We start from the raw sequence: 19,231 nt of genomic DNA, 5'->3' as shown, positions 1-19,231 counted from the left end.
AAAGCAACTGAAAGACAACGAAAAGCAAGCAAAACAAGAGAGTTTATTCAGGTTTCCCTTGGCTCCGGGTGTATCTTCTCATGGAATCTGCTGTGTTTGATGAAGCCAAGTCCTGGTGTCACTGCCTTTATGGCACAAGTCACACTTGTCCCCTTCTCCGTGGGCATTTCTGATGGTCTCTCGCTGCCACTTGTCAGGAACTCAGGTGAGGGGCTGCCTCAGTTTCTCTCCCTCTGATCCCCTGTGTGGAGCCAGAGCCTGAACAAAAGTGGCCCCATGTCCACTAGGCCTGGGAGAGTAGTAAGAGACAGAAAGTCCAGGGCCCATGGCTTAGAGAAAAGCACATTTATTTTTGTCTCCTGCAAGTGAGGCCCAGAGGCCAGGAATCCCAAGGCTGACCCCTGCTTGTGGGACAGGGACCCACAGCTGTCGGGCACCAGGCTGGCTCTGCTGTCTCACTGCCTTCCTCCACTCTTGGTAACTGTTCCAACCATTGCTTCAGAATCCCAGCCAGCGAGGAGATGGAGTGAGGAGCCGCTTCCCTGAGTTCTGGAAGCTTTCCGGAGGCTGCCTGGGCCCACTCTGCCTACAGCACCAGCATCAGAACCCCACACACAAGGGGGGCCTCATCCGGGAGGCCCTAACAGCTGGCCTCTATTTCCAGAAGGGGAGAGGGCCTAGCATCTATTGCCACAGCCCTGTCACAGCGTATATTGACTGTGGAATCACATTGAGTCCCCAGAACCACCCCCAACTAAGGGAGGTGTTTTTATTCCCATGGCACAGATGTTGTGTACCCCAAAACTCAGCTCATCAGCAGGGCTTGTGGGAAGTGCTTGGGTTGTGCAGAAAGTGCTCACTGTGGAGGTGGGGTCAAGTGGAGGAGAGGACAGGGGAGAGGGGGGAGGTGCCTCTTCCTGCCCTCTCATCCCTGGTCTCTCTGCTCCTGCTGCCGCGCGCTGAGCAGCTCTCCTTCGCCATATCTTCCCACTCGGCCTTCCAGCCTTAGAGCTGGCCAGCTAGACACTAAAAACGTGGGGCAAAATAAACCTCCTTTAAGTCGCAGGTGTTGGCCATCCAGGTGCAGTGACAACAAAGTGTTGAGACCATGGACAGTGTCCTGAGGTCCCGGGAGGCACCCATGCACCTGGCCCAGATTTGGGTCATCTACTGGCTTTCCATAGCTCCCTGAATGCTGTCTTCCCCTTCAGCTGGTTTTCCCACCTTCCACAGCCTATGAGAGGTGACCTGGATTCCCACAAGGCTGAGGCCCATGGCTTGGGAGAGCCAGCCCCTCCTAGCACCCAGTGCAAGTGGTAAGCTCCAAGAGGCACCAGTTCCATCCCTCCCCACCCAGGGCTCCAGCCACTGAGGGGCACCGACTCAGGACCTCGTCCTCCTGCAAGAGCACTCCCTGCTCACCTCCAAAGCAGGCCTCATGAGACAGGAGGCTGACGCCATGAGGAAGTCAGCAGTTGGAGAACACTGCCTGGTGTCTGGGTGTCCGGCCCCAAAGCCCCTCCTCATTGGGCCCGTGCCCACACTCTCCCAGCTGCTTTGGACACCAGCTGCAGACAGGCAAAACCTCCTTTCCCAGCACCCCACTGCACCCCACCAAGTCCCCAGGCCCTTGCATCACCCACAAGGAATGAGCTGGCTGTCTCCCTGGAGCAGAGGACCCTCCTGGAGTAGAGCTTCCAACGTCCACCTCCTCCTCGTACTAAGGGACTCGGGTGAGGAGGGGGAGGGCAAGCACTGGAGAGCACGCTGCATGGAGCAGACTTTGGACTCCATCCTCAGCAATGGGGCCCCGGAAGGGCTTACGCAGAGGGGACAGTGGCCCATCTCAGTGACCGTGGAGATTGGCTGGAAGGGAGCAGGAGCTGGGCCAAGACCAGCTCCTTCCTGCCTTACTGCCTGTCTCCAACACTAACTGAAAAGTCAAGTGCACACCCTTGCTCCCTAACATGTCTTGGCTGATGCTATTGCTTTCAAGTCAATGCGATGCGCACCAAATGTCCCGGGAGAGAGGAAAGGACATACAGGTTGAGGATCACTTTCCCTTGTCTTGGGACCAGAAGTGTTGTGATTTTACATCTAGAATATTTGCCCACCCATAAGAAGCGATCTCGGGGTGAGGTCTACACACGAGGTTCACTTACACTTCCCGTAAAGCCTGAGGTCGCCTTACACACACGCATAACTATGTGCAGTTTCACGGGGCGGGGTTCTCCACTTGAAGGGTGCGGTCAGTGTTCAAACACCTGCAGGCTTTGGAGCGCCCCAGGCTCCAGACTACAGAGGGAGGGTGCTCTGGGGTGCTGCAGGAGGTGGAAGAGGCCCTGCACCCCCACATCCATCCTACCCCGCTGGGGCTGCTCTCCAGGGACCCCGCTCGGGTGCCAGGGCTGTGCGGAGGACAGCGGTGGGGAGAGGGCTGTGCGACACCCTCAGCTGCAGGGCTCTGCCCCGATGGTCTCTATCCAGGGTCGGAAGTCAAGGAGGGAGAGGTGCTGGGAGTGCCTGGGCCCACAGGGAGGGTGGCGGGGCTGCTTCCCTTCACTGCCTCACACAGCGTTCCGGGGGAAGCAGGCCAGGCACGGTGGCAAGCGGCTGGAAAAGCTGGGTGGTGGGAGGTCCTGAGCCGCTCCGCCCCGCAGGGGAGCCGCTTTCCTGAGGGGGCACCAGCACAGCCATGCTGGGGCAGGGAAGGTGTGAATCAGCCAAGGCCTGGGGAGGGGCTGCCAGGAAGGGGCAGAGAGGCCTGAGTCAATCCTGACTGTACCTCGGTAGAACCCCGGCTTCCCCCATGCTGAGGCGGGATTCGGTAGGACGGATGTGGACGTCACCTTGTGCGTCCCCAGGCACCCAGTGGGCACTTGCTAAGCAGGCCCCCAGCCAGAGGCTGAGGATGCTGGTGTGCCCCTGAAAACCCAGACCCTTCTGGAGCCCTGGCGCCAGGGAGCAGAGAGAGCATGACTCCAGGGAAGCTGAGTGGTGACATGCAGAGGTGCGGCCGTGCACGGGACGTCTTGTGAATAGCTGAGTGGTTGGGAGGAGAGGGAGCCTTGGGCTCTAAACATGGAGGCCACTCAACCAGGGCAGCTGGGTGTGATGCCAGCACTCGGGAGCCTGAGGCAAGGATTGCAGCAAGTTTGAGGCCAGCCTGGGCTCCACAATGAGTTCAAGGCCAGCCTGAACTGCATAGTGAAACCGCGTCTCAAAAAGACAAAACAAACCAAAGGACGCACAGGGGAGGCATAGAGCCCCACCAAGTCAGTCCTGGCGATGAGCTTGGCTGCAAGTCCGGGCTGCAATTCCAGCCAGGGCCCAGAGCACTGAAGACAGGTCTGCCAGGGCCGCACAGCTCCAGGCCCCTGGCTCTAGGCTGAGCCTCCTCATCCTGGGCCGGGAAGGAGCCAGGTGGCGACAGTCACCAAACTTCCCCAGCTGATTCTGACCAGGGCAGGCTCTGAGAGTGACGCAGGCCATCGCCCCTGTGGACTGGGAGATAGCTCGGTGGTAGAGTGCTTGCCTAGATGCACGGGGCCCTGGGTTCAATCCCCAGTACTGAAAAACCCAGCCCCTATCTCCTGGCCTTGTGTTCCAGAGCAGCCCTTGGCTCAGCCAGCAGGGTGCCCAAAGGTCCCCAGGAAGGTGCCCCCTCTTAGCATCCACACCAGCAGCTTGCAAGGGCAGCCGGGGCTGGGAAGAGCCTGTATTGTTTTGCAGGTATGAGCAGCAGGGTGAGAAAAGCAGCTTTTGTCAGGGCTGAGCCAGGAGGTCAGTGTGTCCTGGGCGGCCAGGGCCCCTCAAAGTCCGGGTGGGGCTCCCCGCCGCCTGAGGTGGTCACAGCCACACTGGGCCATTCCCAAGGGCTCCTAAGGGCAGAGCTGTAGAGGTCTCTAAAAGAGAACAGCGAGCCCACCCTTCCCTCTGCGACTGGGGAGACTGAGGCCCCCCACACCATCACTTGCAGTGGCGTGTGACAAGATGATTTATTCAAACCTGTCATTGCAGGGATGTGAACAGCCACCAGGACTGCAGGTCAAGCCCATGAGCCTGTGCGCTGCCCAGGCGGAGACACTCATCTGACAAAGAGGGAGGCTTGGCGCTGTGCTGGCGTCCACATGGGAGAGGTTGGCCTGCTGCAGGCCTGGACTCAAGAAGCTGGCAGTTTTCCATGGCACAGACCCGGGATCTGGGATGGGAGAAGGGTGGGGATGGCCCTTCTTTGGAGGCCTCAACAATGGCTAGTGGCCGGCCTGGATCTGAGACGCTGCCTTAGCGTGGGCCTCTCCAGCCTGAGCAGGGCCTTGCCCAGGACACCCACTGCGGGAGTGGGCCTTGCCCTGCTGCCCTGCAGGCCTGGTGGCAACCGTGCACAACCTCAGCTGGGAGAAGCCAGTGAGCATCTCTCCCTAGGCGAATGGGGGCTCCACATGGATTTGACTTTTTAGGAAGCCAGAAATGGGATTTTGTTATGGTTTGTGTCTGAATGTTCCCAAAAGCCTCCTGCAGTCATGGGACGGGCTTCTAGAGTTATGATTGATTCATGGTCCAATGTTGGACTTATGGATGTGAGTGCTACACCCGCTCTGGGGTGAGTAGTTTGCATACAAGGTAAGGGAGGGAAGGAGGTTTGCTCTTGCAGCTGCTGCTCCTCCGTTTTGCTCTTGTTGCTTTGCTGTTCCGCTGCCATGAACGGCTGCCCTCTGCCATGTGCCACTCTGCCTTGGAGCCAGCCAAGTATGGACTGAAACCTCCACAAATTGTGAGCTGAATAAACCTTTCCTTCCTTCATTTTGGGTGTCAGGTATTTTGTCCCAGCAATGAGAGAAAGTAACTAAGACAGAATTTGGAATCACGAGTGGAATCGTTGCTGTGACTATACTTGACCATGTGGTTCAAGAGCCTTTGGAGATGGCTTGTGGGAAGTGTTTGGAAAGGTTTGGAGATGCTGCCTGAAAGAGAAGCGCTAGAATACCTTCAGCTGTTCTGTATGGGAGATTCCGGTCAGAGCTCAGAAGACCAGAAAGCTGATAGAAATCCTGCTGGTAGAGACCAGGTTTGGGAGGTTTCTGCTAGAAGGACTGCATTGGGTGCTGGACTCCACACAATGTATGTTATGGCTTGACAGAAAGTTTGTCTGCGTTTTGCTTGTATCCAGAGACTTTGCCTGAGGCTGAAATTAAGGGCAGTAGACTGATTAGTCTGGCAAAAGAAATTTCCAGGCAGTCAAATGTTGGGCCAGTGGCATGGCTATTGTTGGGGGCTTTTAGCTAGGCTTATGTTAAGAATCAAGAGCAAAGAGGCCAGCAGGATGATTTAAAACATGAGTTTGGCCAGAAAGGAAGCTCCAGTGAAGCGGTGGACTGCAAAGATAGAGCTGAGGAGATCTCCATTGCTGAGAAGGAACAGGAGAATGGAAAAGATGGCCTGTGGGCATCACAAGAGGCAGTGAGTCTTCACCCTTTGCATCCTCAAAACTGCAAAGGTGAAAGACCTTGCCTTGAGAAGAAAGCTGCAGAGTGCCATGTTCCAGAATGGCAGCGGCATAGAGAATTTGCTCCTCAGAATTGGATTCAGAGTGCCCAGTGATCCAGGCACTCAGCCCCTTTGGCCAAGAAGGGAAAGCCTGGGTACTGCTCCAGGTGGCAGCAGACCCTGGCATCATCCACATGGCACTGGTTTTAGGGGCACACAGAATGCAAGAGTTCTGAGGTTAAGGCTTCCACCTTGATTTCAGAAGGCCTGGGAGGGCAGGCAGAGTGCCCCTGAGAGGGCGGTGTGTGAAGCTGTGAGTGTGAAGTGAAAGATGCAGTGGAGACCTCAGAGGTTTGGAAAAGCCAGGAACGTGGATTGTCTGCGGAAAGCTGCAAAGAGGGAGAAAAGTTGTGAGCTCCAAAGGTCTTGTGTGGCTCCACCCCTGTGGCACTTCCGGTGGTTACAGCTTCCATGGCTTCTCTCTTAGGCCTGCTTTGCTCCCTCCGTGCTCTCCCCCAGCTGAACCTCCCTCGGCCCAGCACCTTAGCAAACGCCGTCCCTTCCTGAGCACAGGTCCCCAGAAGACACAGGCAACTCAGGCCCTGTCATTTTGCCTCTGCGGTGCCATCTAGGTCCGGTGGCTCCTTCCCACGTCCTGCGCGGACTGTGGATACCGCAGCACAGCACCTGTTGGGGTGAAGGGAAGCCTGGCCTCGCCTCCCACTTTGTGGGACAGTTTCCTATACTCTGATTTGCCAGTTTAGTGAAGATGTTGGCATTGCTTATTGGCACACAAAACAAAGTGAACTGAGATTGCATTTTGCAGTTCTTTATTCGTGTATCTTTGCAGTTCATGGTGACTCGTGGTGGGGAACTGTACATGTACTTAGTGTACCTTAATTCTTTTCATTCCCCTCTCCTTCCTATTCATCCCCCTCCCTCGGTCTCTGCATCCTTTTCCCATTTGCAAAAGATTCACCTCTCTGCTTCCTGCCATCTGTTTTTAAGAATTATTTACACTTTGTTTCTCATATTACATAGTATTTCAGCTTTTGTGTCTGTTTGTTTCACCTCACATTATGGTCTCAAGGTGCATCCATTTTCCCACAAGTGTCTCAAATTCACGCTTCTTCCTGGCAGACTGGTACTCCATTGTGTGCAGACACCACGGAAAAGCATCAGTGATGCTGATGCGGGGAGTCACGCTCCTCACCGCAGGGCAAGGGCTCCGTCCTACGTGCGACGTGGCAAAGGCCGTGCTTGCCCAGTCTTACAAAGCCCTACCCATCAAGCCTGGGAAGAGGAAGGCAAGCGATCTGTGATCCAGGGAGTGGGCAGGTCCCAGCACCTCTGCCCACAGATGGAAAAACGCAGATGGGGTTGCTTGAGGGCTGCTGGGGACCGACCAGGGTATCAGCCCGGACAGCGCCCCTGCTCCGTCTGGGACCCACACCCTCCACGCGGCCTGCTCTGCAAGGTCCTGTGCCGCTTCCTCCCAGCATTCCACCGCTGCCCGGATAGTGCCCCCTCCCGGTCCCGGCCCCTCTGGCGAGCACGAGTGCTCAGGGATTTACTCCAGCTGGCAGGCCCAGGCCGGGGCGCCGGCGGTGACTCAGGCTGAGCTGCTGCTCTCCCTGCAGGGTCTTCTGGGAAAGGGCTGGGCCTGGTGGCTCTGCATCCTGGTGGCACAGTGAGAGTCACTTTCCCGTCTTCTCCGTCAGGGCGTCCAGGAGGCCCAGCAGCCTGGACATACGTAACCTGGGGGCCACAGGACTCCCTGCTGGTGTCTCTGCAGGGAACCTCCAAATGTGGGCCCAGAGGGGACTCAGCCCTCCTCGCTGGGCAGCAGGGCACAAAGAGCCCTTTCTGATGACTGTCACCACACCTCCCTTGTCCAGTGTCCATTCCACAGCCTGATTAGAAGGCAGCTCTTCCCACTGGGGACGGACCTCAGGGCCCTGTGCACGCTAGGCAAGTGCTGCGCCGTGGAGCCCTGCCCCCGCCAGGCGGCGACAACTGACTGGCTGTGCACAGGGCAGAAACTGACCAGGGCTGGGCACTGACCCAGGGCACGCGTCCTGGCCAGTGAGAAGGAGCCGGGAGCACAGGACTCTGACCCATTGGATGGGGCTCACTAAGCCCAGGTGGACCAGAGGTGCCATCATGCGGCCTGGCGCCAGGGCTGCTGCCCTCACCTTCAAGCATGAAGTGACGCAGAGGCCCCGGGCCCCAGAGCACACGCCCACGCCATTACCAGCGCTCCTAGCCGGCCGCCACCTGTCCAACTCCACCTCGGTTCAGTGTCTTCGTCTTCGCCTCCCACAAGTTTTAAGTTTTTCATTTAGAGCTTTGACCATTTTGAGTTACTCTTTGGATCTGCTATGAGATATGGGTGGAGGCTCACTTTTTGGCTTATGGATTGTATTAATTTGCATAATCAATGACCACAAGTTCAGTGGTTTGGACAACATTTATCTATGTGTCCCAGCTCCTGTGTGCCCGCAGCCTGGGCACCCTGGGCTTCGTCCTCTTCTTGGCCTCTCACCAGCCTGCAGTCAGCATCAGCAGACCTGTTCACATCTGGGGGCTTCACTGCAAAGAATCTGCTCCCAAGCTCACGTTGGCTGCGGAGGACTGGTTTCCTCACAGCTGTAGGCCTGAACGCTCCGCTTCCGACTGGCCACCTTCCACTCCTAGCGGTGTCTGACGGCTCCACACATGCGTCTGACCATGCCAGCCTGCTCAGCAGGCCAGCGGGGAGAGTGGAGCCAGGGCTTGGTCATGAACTGCAATCCCGGCAGTGACATCCCTTCCAGTACCACACCCTACGGAGGGGGAAACTACCTGGGCCTGCTCACACTGGAGGTGTGGAAGCCAGAGGTGAGAGTCACAGGGCCACTCAGGCCTGCCAGGCAGCACATGTCTTCCCAGACACCTTCCACCCACTGATCTATGTGTCCATCCTCCTGCCAATAACCCGATGCCCAGACCAGCTTTATACCAGCCTGCAAGTCAAGGCAAGGGCATCCTCCAACTTCACTGCTTTTTTCCAAAATTGATTTTGGCTTTTTTTTTTTTTTTTAAGTCTAGTTTCTCTGCTGTCCTCTATACATTTTAAAATCAATTTGAATACAATGTACCAAAAATCTTGCTGAAACTGATTGAAATTATGGGGTTTTTGTTGGTACTTGTTGTTTTGGTTTGGTTTTCTGAGAGAGGATCTCACTATGTAGCTCAGGATGGCTTTGAATTCATGGTGATCCTCCTGCCTCAGCCTCCTGAGTGCTGGGATTATAGGTGTGCACCACTACACCTGGCTTCAGATTGCTGTGAATGTATAGAAGTGATTTTTAAAACTGAGCCCGGATTTAAAAATTGACTGGGGCTGGGGAGTGCAGCTCAATGGTAGAGCTAGTGCTCAGCATGCTCGAGGTCCCAGCAGCACACACACATATACACAGATAATAAACAGAAACTGATTTAAGTTTACATTTTACAACTCCAGATTTCTAGCTTTTCTTGAACACTGGGGCCATGGGACAACTCCTCAGGCTCACAGGACAACAATGAGCGCCCCACTTCCTCTCTAGAACAAGCCCAGAGCTGGGGTGCCCTGCCCACTGCCTCTCCCCAACCCAGAGGCCGCCTGTCAGGCAGAGTGTGGTTTGGGCTAGGTCTCCTCTGCTGTCACTCCCGCTCTCCGGTGTCTGAGGCCGGAGAGGCCTTCCCTTGAGGCGAGGTCCCTGGCCTGTGATTTTTCCTCAGGCCTCTCTGTCTGTCTCTCCCCAGGAGGCCGGTGTCCTTCCATCCCTGCTCGGTCTCCAGGGCTGCGTTCGTCCCCAGCACAGAGCAGATGCTCAGCAAACGTGTAAGGTAACAGGCTGCAGTGCATGACTTCCCTGCACAGCGGCTCCTCACATCCTCTCCTGCTCGCCACTCATGCCTTCGCAGTCCTTGCTTGACAACGCACCTGTGAGGACGGCTCTGAGAAGTCAGATTAGCTCCCGAGAGCCCGGGCTAGGCTGGCCTACAAACCCAGGACCTGGCCTTCTCTCAAGGGCCCAGCGCTCTGGCTCTTTTAGCTTTAACCATTTGCAAACATTAAATGCACAGATCCTAACTGCTCAGTGTTTTCACAGCTGTATACACCTACATAACCACTGCTCCGGGGCTGGGGATGTAGCTCAGTGGCACAAGCGCCTGCCTGGCAAGCACAAGGTCCTGAGTTCGATTCCCTACCAAAACAAACAAAAATAACCCCTGCTCTGAACAAAGTAGGGGACATGTCCATTGTTCCAGAAAGTTCCTCACTCCGGCCACTGCCTGAGTGCCAAGCCAGGTGTAGCATGGCCTGCAACCTTTCATACAGCACATGCACTCTCTGGGTCTGGCTGCTCCAGCTGTGCGTTTTGCAGTCCTGGACGGACCCGGGGCCTCATGCCTGCCCTTCAAGCAGTCTCTCATTGAACTACACCCCCGCATCTAACGTTTTTCGTCCCATAAGCGCTGTCGGCCCCTCCGTGCTGTCTGGCCTGAGTCCTTCTGGTGCAGGATGCTGTTTGTATGGTGACCATCAGTCCTGACAGCCTGGCAGATACCGGCATTGCTTCCAGCTTGGCTATAGGAAGCAGACTCCCGGAAACGCATGTACAATTCTTCTGTGTGGACCGAGGCTTTCATTCTCCTACTTACATACCCAATGGCTGAGTCAGAGGGACGGGTTCACCTGGTTCTCCGAGGAAGACCTGCCTTCTTATTGTCTCCTGATCTCCTTCTCTCCAGTGAGAAAAGATCCTCCAAGTCAAGAAAGGTGGGAGGCGTAGAGGTTTCCCAAGGTCAGCCCTCCCACTCCTGGGAAGGACCCAGGAACTGGGAGAAGACTGGCGGGGTCAGAGCTGTGCTGGGGCGCTAGACGCTGGCCCCGCAGCACCAGCAGACAGAGCGAGAGGGTGTCTGTGCTTGCTGCCGCATTCTCCGCAGAAACACAGCCCCGCCTCCTGCGCCACACTCTCCCCGGTGGGTATGGGGAGACGGTGGCCAGGTACGCGGGTGACCAAAGCCACTGCTCCATGAGGGCAGTCCTGCTGTGCTGCTCACAGCTCTGTGCCCCGTGCTTGTGTGCAGGAGAAGCTACCCCCAAACAATGACTGAACCAAGGGACAGTGTCAGCTACCAGGGCCACTATTCCCGCTCAGAGGAGGCCTCCCGGGAGCGGGCACGGAGCCGGCGCCTGATCTCTGCCAAGTGTCACTGCACTCAGGCCCACGGCTCAGGGCCTTCCATGCAGCAGCGTGGGGAACCTCACGTGGGCTTCACGTCCTGGGACACTGACACCCCGGGTGCAGAAGGCACAGCCCTGGGAACCCACGCCAGCCCTGGGGCCATGCCCGCACGCCCTCGACCTGACAGGAGGTGACTCGTGGGCACAGGGAGAGGGGCTCCCACCCTCGGTGGCCTCGGATGCCTTCTGAGGAGCAGCGAGCGGGCCTGGAGGCGCCAGTTTCCACTCGGGACAGATGGATGCAATTACTGCTGGGCACAGCTCAGGGAGGGTCCGCGGGGGCTGCAGACGCCCGCCGGGGGGCTCCACACTGCCAAGCTTCCGAGGTACAAAATAAAATGGCCTCTGCTGCTTTTCTCTGGCAAACCCACTGGACATCTGGTTTAAACACGTCATGCAGTTTTTAAAGACAAGAAAAAAGTGCTCTTTTCCTTGGAGAGCTGTGCTCATTTGGCTTTCTGTAGATTGGCTCTGGGAGGTTCCCTGGGGTTCACCCCTGCCCGGTTAGGGACTTCGCTCTCCTCAGCCAGGCCAGGGGACAGGGCTCTGGCACAGGGGCCGCGGCCTCGGTCTCTCACACCGAGGTGAAGGAAGCTTCTCTGGCCTCAGACTTCATGGCCGGTAAGGGTGGGTTCTGAGGACAGGAGGGGACTCTGCAGGCTGCAAGGGGACAGAACGTGAGGCTTGTGGACACTGAGCATGCTGTGTGTTTGTGAACGTTTTTCTTTTGTAGTACTGGGGATTGAACCCAGGGGTCTCCAAGCTGAGCTGTACCCCCGGCCCTCTTCAAACATTCATTTATTTATTTTTTGAGGCAGGGTCTCACTGTGTAGTTCAGGCTGGTCATGGATTCAGTACGTAGCCTAGGCTGGCTTCAAACTCAGCCTCCAGAGTGTTGGAATTGCAGGTATGCGCTACTATCCCCGGTTCTGTGTATTCTTCTACATGGCCATTACATTTCAAAATATTGGCAAAAGGAAAGGGGAAACAACCCCACCTGATTATGTAGGACTTACCAGGTATACACTAACAAGAGCTCTAATCCTGCCAAGCAGGACGGCCCAGAGTACAGACGGGGAAATGGAGGCCCTGAAGTCAAAGGACCCTCTAAGTAGATGCCGTATATGATGTCACAATTAGGAACAGATTTTTGCCTACGAAGCTTTTTTCCCAGACAGGAGCCAGATGCATTTGCCTGCTACCAGGACAGACTATGACAGCGGTGGTCACAGGTGCTCAGACTGCCTGGCCCCGTAAGTGTTCAGGTGAAGCCTAGGGGCTCGGACAGCCACAGCTGTGTTTCAGAGGGCCTGAATCACCGGACTGCTGACTGGCACCTCAGAGGGACGGTCCCTGTCCTGCCACCCCCGCAGTACACCACAGGAGTAGAGGGGGCTGCCTGGACCCCTCCCTTTGAGTCAGGAAGCTGAAACTGGAGCTGCCTCCAACATGCAGACACACAGGCTCTGGGAGGCTTAACCCCCCGCGCCCCTGCTGGCCTCGCCCTGCGCAGACACAGTGGGTAGACACGTCTCTGAGGAAAGCCAAGCCCCGTCCCACCCTCCCCAGCCTCAGGACTCGAGGTCCTCACAGGCCCCCCAGCGTGGCCTCCTTCCCCTTCGCCCTGCCTGTCTCCCATGGGGCACTCCCACCAGAGCTCGGTCTGCAGAGAGATGGCCAGAGGCCTGCTGCTGATGGGAGTGGGCAGAGGGACGCTGCTGGTGATTTCCTGAGCCCGGCAGTGGAGCGGTGGAGCTGCTGTCCAGGGTGAGGACTGCTCCAGTCTAGCATCTGCCTCAGGCTCTGTAAGGAGCTGGTCACCTGCCCCTTGGGCTGCTGTGGAGGCCGAGGGGATGAGCAGCTCTGGCTGGGACTGGGGGTCCATGTGGGGGCCACCTGAAGGGGCCTGGATCCTGAGTCTGGAAAGCAGCTGTGGGGAAGGAACGGGTTGGACTCTTGTTTTACAGCCGTTTACACTGGGCTGATTCTCAGGCCCTGGTGCCCAGGCTCACGATGTAAACTTTCCTGGTGGTCACTGGTACCTGCAGCACGGGAAGCCAAGTCCCACAGGGTGGCCCTCACAGGGGATACGCATTCTGATTCGCCCGAGGGCAGCAACTAGATCCAAGCGTGGGTGCAAGGACATGTGCGACAGCCAGCCATCTCTAGAGCTCACTCTGATGGTCGAGTCCCTGCCTCCCATCTGCCCCCCAAGTCGAGGTGCTCTGGCTGGTCCTGGCTTGGGGAATTCACCAGGTGACAGGAGACAACTGAAAAACAACCTAAGGGCAAGGATGGCCACACCCTCCGGGAGGCAGAGGAAAGTGCAGGTGCGGGAATAAGACCAACGGACTCCTTGCTCGCTGGGGGTCCTGAGCTCTTTAGGCCAGCAGGGAAGCGTCCGCACCCCGCAGCCTCCACCACCCTTCTCGACTGCCCCACCCTGAGCTCCCAGCCCTGGGTGCCCACAGGGCAATGCCCAGTTCTGCAGTGGGCATGGTAGGCAGTGAGGGTACCAGTCGGTGGGTACCAGCTGGCCCTTCCTCTTCAGAATTGTCCCCAGACATCATTACGGCCACTTCTGACAGGCAGCTGGGCTAGGGTTGGAAAGAAACAGAAGGGTCCAGCCCAGCCCGGGCTGGCGCTGAGGAAAGGAGCTAAAAGGCTCCCCACTGCGACCTCTGCAGGTCAGAGGAGGCCTAGAGCCCTTCAAGGAGCCCCATGTCCAAGGGATGCCAGGCCTAGGCCCCTGGTGCCCCCTGACAGTGGAGCGTGGTGGGGCCGTTGCTGAAGGTTCAGTCCTGGCCGCATAGTTGGGTGTGGAGGCTCAGCCTCCCAGCAAGAGGTGGTCAGTGGGAAGTGACAGGAAGCTGTCAAGAGGCTCAGGCTGGACCCCTGGCTGGCGGTGCCCAAGTTCTGATACTGGGAAAGCGCCCCTCTGGGTGACACCCGACTGGCCCTGGAGCTACACAGCTCCCACCAGCAGATGACACCGTGGCCTCCAGAGGCTATGAAGCACCACGGGTCAGAGCAGGCCCACAGGTCACCAGGAGGCCCCGGAGAAAGAGGGCTATTCTGGCTGCCTCCTTCCCCCACATGGGGCTCGAGGACGGCTCTGAACACAAGATGGGGCAGGCAGAAGCACCCAGAAAAATACACTCCAGCCCTCCCTCCACACCTGCAGCCGGGCCTCAGCATCCCGTCACATGAGGTGGGCATGGGCATGGGCGCGCAGCCTTCTCCAGGGCCCAGGGCCCTTTTGTGGTGAGGGATCTGCCAGCGCTGGGGGTCACTGAGCGAGGAAGGCGCAGCTCCTCGGTGCCAGCGCGGGAGGCCCCTCCTTCCTGCTGCCTTTTCTGGAGGCCGAAACCTTAGACTGATCCGGGAGCCAGACAGGCGGCAGACAGCGCATTCTTTTCACACACAGCCTCCTCCTCCGCTGGGCACAGGAGGGGGAGGGCAGGGCCTGCCCAGGCCTGACCCCAGACTGAGTTTCAGGGTGTGTGGCCGTGCAGGGTTCCCAGGGGAGCTGGGGCCGGGCTGGGTAGTAAGGAAAGCCCTGCAGCTGCAGTCTGCGTTTCACAGGCCTGTGACTCCAGGAGCTGAAGCTGCTGGAGCACAGGAGGTGGAGGGCTGGCTCACCCCAGCCTCAGCCTCCCCAGCCCCAGCATCACAGGTGTCCAGAGGACTGGAGCCAAGCTGCGGGTGAAAACGCTCTTCCAGCCTGCCAAGCCCGGCGGGGCCACATTGGGGGCCCTGAGTACAACAGAGGCGGGCACGGATTCCGCACAGACTCCCCGACCCACCAAGCTCGGCAGTCACCTCCCCAAACAGGGCCAGCCAGGCAGGAGGGTGGGAGCGCCCCCTTCCCAGCCTCCCTCTCCCAGCAGGCACCCATTGACTCTGTTCTCACAGGAGGAGGAGGGCCCTAAGGCTAAGGCATCGCCCTGCTGTCAAAGTCACCTATGGAGGTGGAGGGGCCTGCTGGAGTTAAACGACGGACATGCTGGCCTTGAGAACTCCAGGCTCCTGAGCCCTTTGTACCTCCGCCTCCTGCTTGACTAAATGGAGACAACAGCCCCACTCCAGACCCTGGCGGAGAGGACTGAACGAGCCAGAGTCACACCAGCCTCCAGCACCCAGCCCTCATGCCCGTATAGGCCCCACCCGACCCTCCTACAGCCCTGTGAGGCTGACAAAGGTGCAGGTACTGATCCAGGCGCCCTGGTCCCAGCACTCTCCCGGCGGCCGGCAAAGACAAGGAGCACATTCAGATGTCGCTGAGCTCTGGCTCCGGCGGACACAGATGTGGAAGAGGAGCGGTCCCCACGCGTGATGGGGGCCCCGGAGTTGTCACTGTCGGCTCCATCGGTGTGGTTGGAGGAGCCTTGCGGTACCGACACGCTCGGTCCTCACAGCCCCCGGCAGCAGGCAGCATTATCTCATGACGTCTACTTCACAGGTAGAAAAGCTGAAGCACACAGGAAGGTCAAACTCCAGCTGAACTCGGCTGGTCTCTGCTGCGCTGGGTGGGGGACTGGACACAGAGCTACAAGGCGGAGCAGCTCAGGTGCAGTCTGAAGAAGCAGGCACCCAGAAAGGGGGCGGCGGGAAGCAGTGGAGGGGGGCCCTCTCCTCTGAGGGGTGGGGCGCTTGGAAATGGTCACCCCACATGCCGTCCACACACGCCCTTGAGAGCAGTCTCCGCATCTGCCCAACCTCAACCTCCACCTGCAAGTCCTTGCTGACACTGACACGGGTTTTACCCAAGGGAAGACGGTCCAGCGTGAAGGCGCTTCAGCTAAAATGGGGCACGGCAGGGCCTGGGGTGCAGGCACACTCAGCACGGAGGCCAGGGGTTTCGAGTTCAGGCAGCCCTGATACAGAGCGAGACCTTGCCTCTAAAACACAGAGGAAGTGTGCTAGGACACCAGGCATGGTGACCCCTGAGAAAGGCCACTGCTGACACTGGGACCCTGGAACTCACTCTGCCAGGAGCAATGCTCTATCAACGCCCGGCTTTCCTTGGGGCAGGAAATGGGCTCTAGCAGATACACCAAGCACCCCCAGCCCCCACCCAAGGGCGAAACCCCAGGGGCTGGCCCAGCTGCCCTGCCCAGGATGTGAGTGCTGGTGCCCGGAAGAGGTGGGTGCGAACAGGATTCTGGCCCTCGGTGCATCGGGTCCGCCCTGGCAGGCAGCGGGCTCCCGGCCTCGGCAGACTCCGCTTCTCAAAGACGTCCCAGTCCTGCTGCTGATGCCGCTGTCAAGAACGCGTCGCACTAAGAAGGCACCGTGCACCACGTCACTTGAGCAAACATTTATTGAGCACCTACCAAGTGCAAGGCACTGTGCTAGGTGCGAGGGAAATAGAGCGAACACAGACGGTCCCTGCCCGCGAGGAGCTCACAGTCTAGAGGGAGGTAAAACACAACACACACCAGCCGCGGTAACACACAGCACAGGCCACGCGACAGCACGAGGCTGCTTCTGGTCAGCGCGGGGCAGGGGCTCGGAGGGCCGGGCTGGGCCCCGAGGAGGACATCTGCGCGGCTCAGGGAGCGTCTGGGGAGGGGCTCCACAGAGACACCGGGGAGCCACTGAGGAGCACAGGGAGGAAGCGGGGCTTCTGGAAGACCCACCTGAGCGTTGGGGAGCGTGCCGGGCAGGCGGGTGCGCGAGCACGGGTGGCAGGCTCTCGGAGCGCGAGGGTGGGCGCGGAGCAGCCCGAGGCTGGGAAGCGGAGGGCTCCGCCGGGCTGTGACTGGACTAGGGGTCGCTGCAATGGGCACAGCAGCCAGTCGGGGAGAGGAGGACCACCGAGGGCGAGTGTGGTTTCTCGCGGTGTGGTCCAGGGCTTCACGCCACGCTCCCGAGTCCAGACCTCGGACAGCCCCGGGTTACCGTCTCACCCTGCTCCCCACAGGTGGCCCACAGTTTGAGAACCAACTGCTGAGAAAGACAGGGGTTAAGGATTTGTAAAATGAAGAAAAGAAACGAAGGAAAGTCTAGAAGGGAAAGAAATGGGAAAATAAGGTCAGTGGCATCCAATGCTGTCACTGCCCAGCGTGCACACCAGGAAGGACTAAGAAAACCCAGCAGTTAGGTCGTCCCCGATGACTTTTCCCAGACGAATCTGTAAACCTAGCACTCTAAGGGGCTGAAGCAGGAAGATCTCATGTCTGACCCCATCCTGGGTAACTTAGCAACTTAGTACTGTCACAAAAGAAAATATTTTTTGTTTTGTTTGAGACAAGGTCTCACTATGTAGTGCAGGCTGGCCTTAAACTCACTATGCAACCCAGGCTGGCTGTGAACTCACATCGATCTTCCTGCCTCAGCCCCCAAGTGCTGGGATTATAAGCACGTACCACCATGCCTGGAAGTCTCAACATTATTTTTAAAAATTTTAAAGTGCTGGGGATGTAGCTCCATGTGTAGGCCTTGGGTTCAACCCCCAGTACTGTTGAAAAGAAAATCAGAAGACAGACAGACAGAGAGAGAGAGAGAGAGAGAGAGAGAGAGAGAGAGAGAGAGAAAAGAGAGAGAGAGAGAGAGTGTGTGTGTGTGTGTCAGGGTAATGGAGAGGTAGATCATGCAGAAACAGAGGTGAGAAGTTATGATTAAATAAATAAATTACAACTCGGAGATGTAAGGAGAGGGGCTCAGGGACCCCGGAAGGGGCACACGTGAGCACAGGAAGCACTGATGAGAAGTGGAGACGGGGCAGCTGCGGTCTCCATGCACACAGCAAGCCCACAAACTTGACCCCATCCCTGGCGACATGGCAAGCCTTCCCGACCGTGCCAGCTATCGCCCAGGAGGGCTGCAAAGCCTGCTGCTCTCTCCCCTGGCTGCCAGCCCAGGAGGTCTCCAACACAGGCTTCCCGACAGCCCAAACAGGTCCTCTGCACTCCCAGAGGCAGCAGCCCGGGCCCGTCCCACAGCCCCCTCCACGAACGCCAAATGCCGAGCGGCACAGGATGGCCACGCTGCACGGAGGTGGCAGGAGCTACATGGAGGGGACGGAGGCAGGACCATCTCCCACGCCCACCAGCAACAGCAAGGCGAGAAGGCACAGCTGAGGACAGCTCGTCTTCAATGGTTTGATAACCGCGTTTTTAAAATAGTAAACATGATGGATTTCAGAAAGAACTGTGAGTTATGCTTCACACCGTGACTTATAAAGTAAGTAATGCTCCTCTGTACTCTTCCCACTTACTCTTCTTCCCTCCCATGTCCAAAAAGGGGGTGGCAGACCCAGAAACAGTGTTAAGAATACAAAGTTCCCAGGACTCAGGTCAAGTTCAAAGTGCTTCCACAGCCCAGGAGACCTGGGAGCCCTTGGCCAGGCCAGCTCTAGCTGGCACTGGAGGAGGCACAGCCTCGGTGCCTGGCAGTCTATCTCCTGGACTGAACCCTGGGCCAGGCAGTCAGACACACCACAGGACAGGAGACTGTGACTGAAGTCACTTCCGTCACGTGCCTCAAACCTCTGCCTCAACTTCCACAGCCGGCCACGCTGGCAGCCTGGCCTGAGAAACAGCTGATAACCACTTCAGCTTTAGGATGCACACCCAGGCACCTGGAGAAAACACAACCGCAACACTAGTCTGCCCACACGGAGGGCTCGGATTCACCTTCCTAGAGATACAGGGGCCAAACAGAACCAACAGGACACAGCCGGGCGCACGCAGGCCCCACACCACGCAGGACAGACCAGCACCAAGTCCACAGCCACTCCTCGGTCCGGAAGAGACACCGCCCACAGGGCAGACAGCGCCCACCGTGAGCTGCCTGGGGAGAGCACGGGTGTGGAGCACACAGCCCTTTGAAAGCCCAGACAAGAGCACAGATGTCAGGAGCCACCAGGGAAGAACCTCACGGACACGAACCGGAGCAACACCAAAAACAGACAACACTAACAGAATCGGTTCCAAGAAAGACTCGGGAAGAGATGCCTACGACACTGAGGGACAAACACCAGAAAAGACAGGGCTCTGGCGGCCCCGTGGAAGCTTCTAATGCTATTCATTGGCTTGGGTCATCTTGAGAATAGAAAACTTTTTTGGCAAAGCTGTACAAACCCCACCCTGGCGCACTTCCCCACGGTTCGGGCTCCGCACTGAACTCCTCACCCCACGCCGCGGTCCTGTCTGGAGTCGGGTGTGCGGAGGCCCCAACCTGTGAGTGTTGCGGCACTGGGCAAGGAGTTCGGCCCTGCCCGGCTGTGCCCGCTGCAGCCCTGGACACAGCTGGGCAGGGGCGTACTGGCCTCGGCTCCTCTCCTGTGGGGCGGGAGGGCAAGGAGGGCGGGACCACACGAGCTGGGAGATGGCTAGCCCTGATAGTCTAACTTGGCCCTGGTCATGAACAATGGCTAGGCACGAAGTGCCACCTAGTGGCACCACTTGTCCACTCTCACAAACGGCTCCAACAAAAGCACCCACAGGAGCAAAGCAC

Source organism: Chinchilla lanigera, unplaced genomic scaffold (assembly GCF_000276665.1).
Source record: "Chinchilla lanigera isolate Chin_1 unplaced genomic scaffold, ChiLan1.0 scaffold00073, whole genome shotgun sequence".
NCBI lineage: Eukaryota > Metazoa > Chordata > Mammalia > Rodentia > Chinchillidae > Chinchilla > Chinchilla lanigera.
This window is presented reverse-complemented; position numbering follows the sequence as displayed.